This window comes from Orycteropus afer, unplaced genomic scaffold (assembly GCF_000298275.1).
Source record: "Orycteropus afer afer isolate SDZICR_OR568_19922 unplaced genomic scaffold, OryAfe1.0 scaffold00333, whole genome shotgun sequence".
In the NCBI taxonomy this organism is placed as follows: Eukaryota; Metazoa; Chordata; class Mammalia; order Tubulidentata; family Orycteropodidae; genus Orycteropus; species Orycteropus afer.
Window position 1 is genome coordinate 2,118,029 of NW_006921920.1, and position 7,645 is coordinate 2,125,673.

The 7,645-nt window shown below is 40.0% G+C and overlaps 1 protein-coding gene across 1 annotated transcript in view; it reads left to right on the forward strand.

The window, feature by feature from the left end:
• Window positions 1–7,645, forward strand: part of SNTG1 (syntrophin gamma 1) — a 747,297-nt gene that overhangs the window by 183,395 nt on the left and 556,257 nt on the right. The gene's annotated exons all lie outside the window — the stretch shown is intronic.

Below are 7,645 nucleotides of genomic sequence, written 5' to 3' on the forward strand. Positions count from 1 at the left end.
ATTATATCTATTTTAGCAAATATACCCTTGTGCTCATGAGTAAGAAAAAGGAAGAGTAGGAGAGTTGATTTTAACCATAACCTAATTTTTTATCTCATATATTTAAGATAAATAAGGTATATAACTCTTTTTTCTAACTTTATAATTCATCCTCCATTTGAGGTTGTATACCTAATTCTGGTATTTTACTTCAAAAAAACTATTTTGAACATCTTTAGACCTGACTGGTGGATCTTACTATGGGACTTTCAGTTGGGCCTTAGTTGCAACAGCATTATTCCTCGCCAAGGACCTCAGGTCTTCATGTGTTTTCTGCACCTACAAAGGAACAATTGGCAAGAATATGGCTTGTCTCTAGAAATTTAAGGACATTTTTAGAAATCTATCACATTTGATATATTTCTTTTAGCTTTATTTTTTTTAATTTTTATGATCAGGGAAATTTTTTCACAGAAAAGATAATATCAAGAAGACCAATTCTCAGAAGATGGCAACATCTGAAAATATTGATTTAATGAGCAAATGAAGATATATCAGCATTACCTTAGCTTAAAAGTAAAATAATGTTCAAACAAGCATTAAATCAAATATAGTCCTACCTGATATCTTCTTAAAGAATATGCTAATATATTCTGTTTCTTAAGAATTTAATGTCATTATAATTAAAATGAAATTGTTAAAAAAACATAAAACCTAATGGCATTTAAATATTTTTTGTACTTTAAATTTAAATGTAGGTGAATTACTTAGCAATAAAACATTCATCCTAGTGATTACAGACTATTAATGAGAGTAGACTAATTTATTTTCTTCCATGTATGTAAAATGTGGCTTTGGTATGAAAAGCTGGCTAACTGAAAAAATAACAAGCTATGCTTATCTTCCATCTGTCAGTTTGTTTTGCTTGTGTGTTGCTGTGAGGTTAGAAGCTATGCTACCAGGGACAGGATTCAGCAGAGCTTCCAGACTCAGATTGGGAAGAAGGATGGTGTCATCCACTTCTCAAAAAAAAAAAAAAAATGCCACTGAAAACTTTATGAATGGTGTGATATTTTACTGGAAAATTTTATGAATAGCAGGAAAACATTGCCTTATAGGGCTGTAAAATGAGCCCCTCAGGTTGGAAGGTACTCAAAATATGACTGGGCAAAAGATGCTTCCTCAAAGTAGAGGTGACTTAATGATGAGGGTGGAGTGAAGTTTTCAGGACCTTTATTTGTTGATATGGCATGACTCAAAATGAGAAAAAAACAGCTGCAACCATGTTTTAACAATCAAAATGTGTAATATAAGAAGCATAAATCTTGGAAAATTATAAATGTTCAAATCTGAAATAGAATACATAAAAATCAATATACTAGGCATTAGTGAGCTGAAATGGACTGTTATTGGCTATTTTGAATCAGAGAATTATATGGCCTATTATGCCAGGAATGACAAATTGAAGAGGAATGAGATAGTGTTCAGGGTCAAAGAAAATATGTCCTGTTCTATCTTAAAGTACAATCAATACTGTCAATGATAAGTTAAAATTCATATGCTTACCAGGAAGACCAGTTATTACTACTATTATTATTCAAATTTTTATCCCAACAACTAAAGCCAAAGATGAAGATTTGAAGTTTTTACCAACTTCTACAGTCTGAAATTGACCAAACATTCAATCAGGGTGTACTGATAATTACTGGTGATTGGAATGTAAACATTGGAAACAAAGAAGAAGCAGTGGTCATTGGAAAATATAGACTTGGGAACAGAAATGGTCCCAGAGACCACATGATAGAATTTTGCAAGACTAATGACTTATTCATTGCAAATGTCTTTTTTTTTTTCAACAACATAAACAATGAATATACACATGGACCTCACCAGAGAGAATATACAAGAATCAGATAAACTATATCTGTGGAAAAAGGTGATGAAAAAGCTCAATTTCATCAGTCAAAACAAGACCAGGAACTGACTGTGGAACAGACCATCAACTGTTAACGTAGAAGTTCAAGTTGAAGCTGAAGAAAATTTAAACAAGTCCAAGAGAGCCAAAACATGACCTTGATTATGGAATTTATCTCTAAATTCCACCTGAATTTACAGATGATCTGAAAAACAGATTTGATGTCTTGAGCATCAATAACCAAAGACCAAATGAGTTTTTGGATGGCAACAAGAACATCATAAAAGAAAAAAGCATAAAGTCATTGTGTTAGGCTGGGTTCTCTAGAGAAACAAAACCAGTAAAGCTTATATAGAAAGAGAAATTTATCTTAGGAAAATGGCTCACACACTTATAGAATTTGGCAAGCCCCAAGTTCTTGGATCAAACATCAAGCTGGAGGCTTTTCCCAACTCACATAGCTGCAGAGGCTGAGGATCTCAAGGTTGACAGCCAGTATACTGGCTGATGTGTCCAATGCATGATGAATCCAAGATCTTCAGGCCTAAAGGTGGACTGTTTGCTCACAGACAGTTGTAGGCAGAATCCTGATCCACAGATGAGTGTCTCTTTTCCCAGGATGTCTATAAATATACTGGAAGCAGGCCAAAACCTTAAAGAAACTCTGTTTCAATAGGTTGGCTGCTCAAAACATATACATCTCATCCCATCATTGGAACCACCCACATCACAATTGCTTAAACCACACAGAATTGTGGTTCAGTCAAGATGACACACTGCTCCAACTATCACAGTCTACCCCTTGTCAACTTGGCAGTTGTACACATCTTATTAACCATATATCATCTCTAAATAAGGACAATTATAAAGTCATATTTACACCTAACACAATACACTAACACACTAACATACGTACAACTGAAGCACATTAACCTAATTTACATTTCACAGTTCATAATAGAAGGAAACAAAAATATTTGATGCACATATACAATGAAGAAATATAACAATCACAGTCCTTGTTTCTGCAACTGGTCACTTGGTCATAGCTGATATTCACAACTCTTTCTTCTACCACCCATTCTGTATTTCTCTTGCCCTCAGCAAGTACCTCAGCTGGTCATGGTTCTTTGCCTGATGGGGTGACCCAAACCTTCATTCCTGAAGGGTCTGGGCCATTAGCAGTCATATCAGAATTGGCTTGCTGTAATTTTCCATTGACTTAATCACCCGGCATGGTAGTACTGAGACATCCTAAAGAATCTCCTGTATTCCAGACATGTTCTTCTTTACCTCCATTTTGTAATGTCAATCCAATTTCCCCTTGGTAATCAGGATCTAACACAACAGATAATACAGCAATACCCTTCTTTATCTGTTGATCCAGAGGCATGAGGAAGCAAAAATGGTTGGATTGCATTCTTAATTTCTAGTTCAATGCAATCAGTATTATGTCTCAAGATGGGAGTGTTCCTTCCTTTGGGAGTAAGATCTCCAGACCCACAGAGCATAGGGTAGCAGGGACAGGAAGCAAAATTTTTTTCAGTGGGTCTCTAGGGGTAATAATGAGTAGTACCACTCCCATTTCCACCCCTTGGTTCCTGGACCCATGAATCCTGCCTACTGGAGAAACAGAACCATATATTGGATGCTGGTTTAGAGCATATACAGCCTCCCAGAGAACATTGCCCCACCACTTCAAGGGCACCTAGCTGGCCCCGTAATTGTGTTTTCCGTAGGCAATTCAATCATTCTATCAAGACAGCTGCTTCAGGATGATGGGGAATATGCTAAGACCAGTGAATTCCATGATCATAGGCCATTTGCTGTGAAGTGAGTCCCTTGATTTGAAGCAATGCTCTGTGGGATACCATGAGGGTGGATAAGGCATTCTGTAAGTCCATGGATGGTAGTTTTGGCAGAAGTATTGAGTGCTTGTTGTTGTTATGTGCCATCAAGTCAGCCCCAACTCATAGCAACCCCTCCTTGGATTTCTGAGGTGGTATCACTATGGAAGTAGATTGCCCAATCTTTCTTCCAAGGAGTGTCTGGTGGGTTTGAACTGCCAGTCTTCTGGTTAGCAGTCAAGGGCCTTAGGCACTACACTACCAGAGCATTGCATACAGGGAAGGTGAATCCATATCTAGAGTAAGTATCTATTCCAGTAAGAACAAAACACTGTCCTTTCCATGATGGAAGTGCTCCAATGTAATCAATCTGCCAACAGGTTGCTGGTTAATTACCTGGAGTAATGTTCCATATTGTGGACTCAGTGATGATCTGTGCTGCTGGCAGATTGGGCACTCAGCAGTGGTGGTAGCCAAATCAGCCTTGGCAAGTGGGAGTCCATGTTGCTGAGCCCATGCAAAACTTCCATCTCTGCCACCATGGCCACTTGCTGCATGCAGGAGTATCTGGGGGAAAAAAGATGGCTGGTTTCCACTGAATGTGTCATCCTATCCTCCTGATTTTTCAAGTCCTCCTCTGCTGAAGTCACATTTTGGTGGGCTTTCACATGAGACACAAATATAGAGATATCTATCAACATACCTCTTCCCCAGATATTCTTGTCACCAATTTTCTAATCATGCTCCTTCCAAGTCCCAGACCATCCAGCCAAGCCATTAGGCACAACTCATGAATCCATATATAATCACACATCTGGCCATTTCTTATTCCATGCAAAGTGAACAGCCATATGCACGGTCAAAGTTCTGCCCATTGGGAAGATTTCCCTTCACCACTGTCCTTTAAGGAAGTCTCAGAAATGGACTTCAGTGGTGCAGCTGTCCACTTTTGAGTGGTTCCTGCATATCATGCAGAACCATCTGTAAAGAAGGCATGAGTTTTCTCTTCCTCACTCAATTGATCATAAGGAACTCCCCATGAGGCCATAGGTGAAGACTGGGAGAGGGAAAGTAATGTGACTGGAGTGGAGACCATAGGCATTTGTGCTACTTTCTCATGCAACTTACTTGTATCTTCAGGTCCTGCTTGAGCCCAATCTCTGATATACCACTTCCAGTTAATGATGGAGTGATGCTGTGCACATACAATTTTATGACTGTGAGTCAGACAACACCCAGTTCATGATGGGCAACTCAGACCTCATGGTGAATTGGTGGCCCATGGTTAGGTATGCAGTCTCAGCTAAAGCCCAATAACAAGTTAAAAGCTTTTTCTCAAAAAGCGAGCAGTTATCTGCAGAAGACGGCAGGGCTTTGCTCCAAAATCCCAAGAGTCTTCACTGTGATTCACCAACAGGGACCTGCCAAAGACTCCAAACAGCATCTCTAGCTACCACAGGTACTCCAAGCACAATTTTATCAGCTGGAACATATGGCCCAAGTGGCAGAGCATCCTGCATGGCAGACTGAACCTATTGCAGAGCCTTCTGTTGTTCTGGGCCCCACTCAAAACTAGCAGCTTTCAGAGTCACTTGACAAATAGGGCACAGAAACACACCCAAATGAGGAATATGTTGCCTCGAAAATCCAAAGAGGCTCACCCAATGTCATGCCTCCTTTTTAGTTGTGGGAGATACAATTACTTATCCTTCACTTTAGTAGGAATATGTCGACATGCCCCACATCATTGGATCCTTAGAAATTTCACTGAGGTAGAAAATGCTTGAATTTTTGTTGGGTTAATTTCCCAAACTCTTGCATCCATATATCTCACCAATAAGTCCAGACTCATTGATACTTCTTCCTTACTAGGTCCAATCAGCATAATGTCATCAATATAATGGACCAGTGTGATGTCTTGTGGAAGGGAAAGGCAATCAACATCCCTACAGACTAAATTATTACATAGTGCAGGGGACTTGATATACCTCTGAGGAAGTACTATGGAAGTATACTGTTGGCCTTGCCAGCTGAAGGCAAACTGCATCTGATGCTCCTTTGAAATTGGTATCGAAAAAAAGGCATTGGCCAGATCAATAGCTGCATACCAAGTACCAGGAGATGTACTAAATTGCTCAAGCAATGAAACCACATCAGAAACAGCAGCTGCAATTGGAGTCACCACCTGATTAAATTTACAATTATCTACCATCATTCTCCAAGATCCATCTGTTTTTTGCACAGACTAAATAGGTGAATTAAATGGGGACATGGTGGGAATCACCACCCCTGCATTTTTCAAGTCTTTGATGGTGGCAGTAATCTCTGAAACCCTTTTCACGGTTTTGGTATTGCTTTTGATTTACTATTTTTGTAGGTAGATGCAGTTCTAATGGCTTTCACTTGATTATTCCTACCATAATAGCCCATACTCCAATGTGGGAATTCTGCCAATTGTTCAGTATATCTATTCCAATTATGCATTCTGGAACTGGGGAAATCACTATGAGATGGGTTCTGGTACCCACTGTGAGACACACCGTAGCTAAGATTTCATCAATAACTTGACCTCCACATGCCCCTGCTCTGACTGGTGGGCCACATGATACTTTGAGTCTCCTGGAATTAGTGTCAGTTCAGAGCCACTCTCCAGTAATTCACGAAAAGTCTGATTATTTCCTTTTCCCCAATGAACAGTCACTCTTGTAAAAGTCTTCAGGTCCCTTTGGGGAAGGCTGGGAGAAAGATTGACATTATAAATTTTTGGCAATGTAATGGGGTCCTTCCTCAAAGGGACCTGGCCTCCCCTTCATCCAAAGCGTTGTGGGTCTGTAAACTGACTCAAGTCTGGGTATGGATTGAGAAGCCATGATTCAGTATTCTGGCTGCTGTTCATGTGTCCGAGAATTCGTCTGTCATACAGATCAAGTAAATATTTTGTAGATTTGCCATGTACTACTAGGAAAACCATGCACACGTAGCCAATGGCATAATTCAACATGAGTCAGATTATTCTGATAACTGTTCCAACTCTGCTGTTCATTATGGTAACCATGCCCACCTTGACTTTGTTAATTCACTGCTGCCACTTGGCTCCTACTACCACGAGGTCCAGTCAGCCCCATCGTATGTAAGTGTCTTAGTTCAATTAGAGCAGTTCCCACTGTCAAATCTGGCTTACATAAAATAGCAATCACAGCAGTCTTCAAGAATTCTGGAGGTCCCTTTACAAATTTATTCCTCACTGTGCTGGTGAAAGGTATGTCTTCTGGACTCTCCGTTTCTGCTTCTAGGAGTCTAATCTGATAAATCCATTCTAAAAGGCCAATTTCCCTAAACCTCTGGATACCTTCTTCTACATTATACCAAGACAGGTCTGGTACTTCAACTTGACTTAAGGTAGGCCACTGCATAATCCATGCTTCAGTAAGTCAACCAAATAAACTATTAGATCCTTTCCTAACCTCTTAAGCTGCAACATTGAATGAAGAGTCCATACTTATTGGGCTTAAATCAATGTTAGATTCCTCACAACATTATCCCACACCCTCAGTAGCTATTGATCCAATGTAAGATTCCTCACAACATTATCCCACACCCTCAGTAGCTATTCCCATACATATTCTCCAGGTTTCTGTCTGGGAGCGAGGTAAGCATGGGCGGGCTTGTGCTTACTCACTGATCTGCACTGAGCACTTTCCCTTGTTACCCTCCTGAGAGGGACCGGGTCTTCGGGAGCAAGGTAAGCATGGGCGTAGCACAGAGTAGCAGGCCGGGAGAGCAGGAGAAAGGGGTAAAACCCAGGAAGCCAAAGAGAAGAGCAAACAGCCAAAGGGATTGGGTGAGGAGGGGAAACTCAGGGATGCCCAAAGAAGCAGGCCAGAAGAGCAGGAGAAAGAGGATT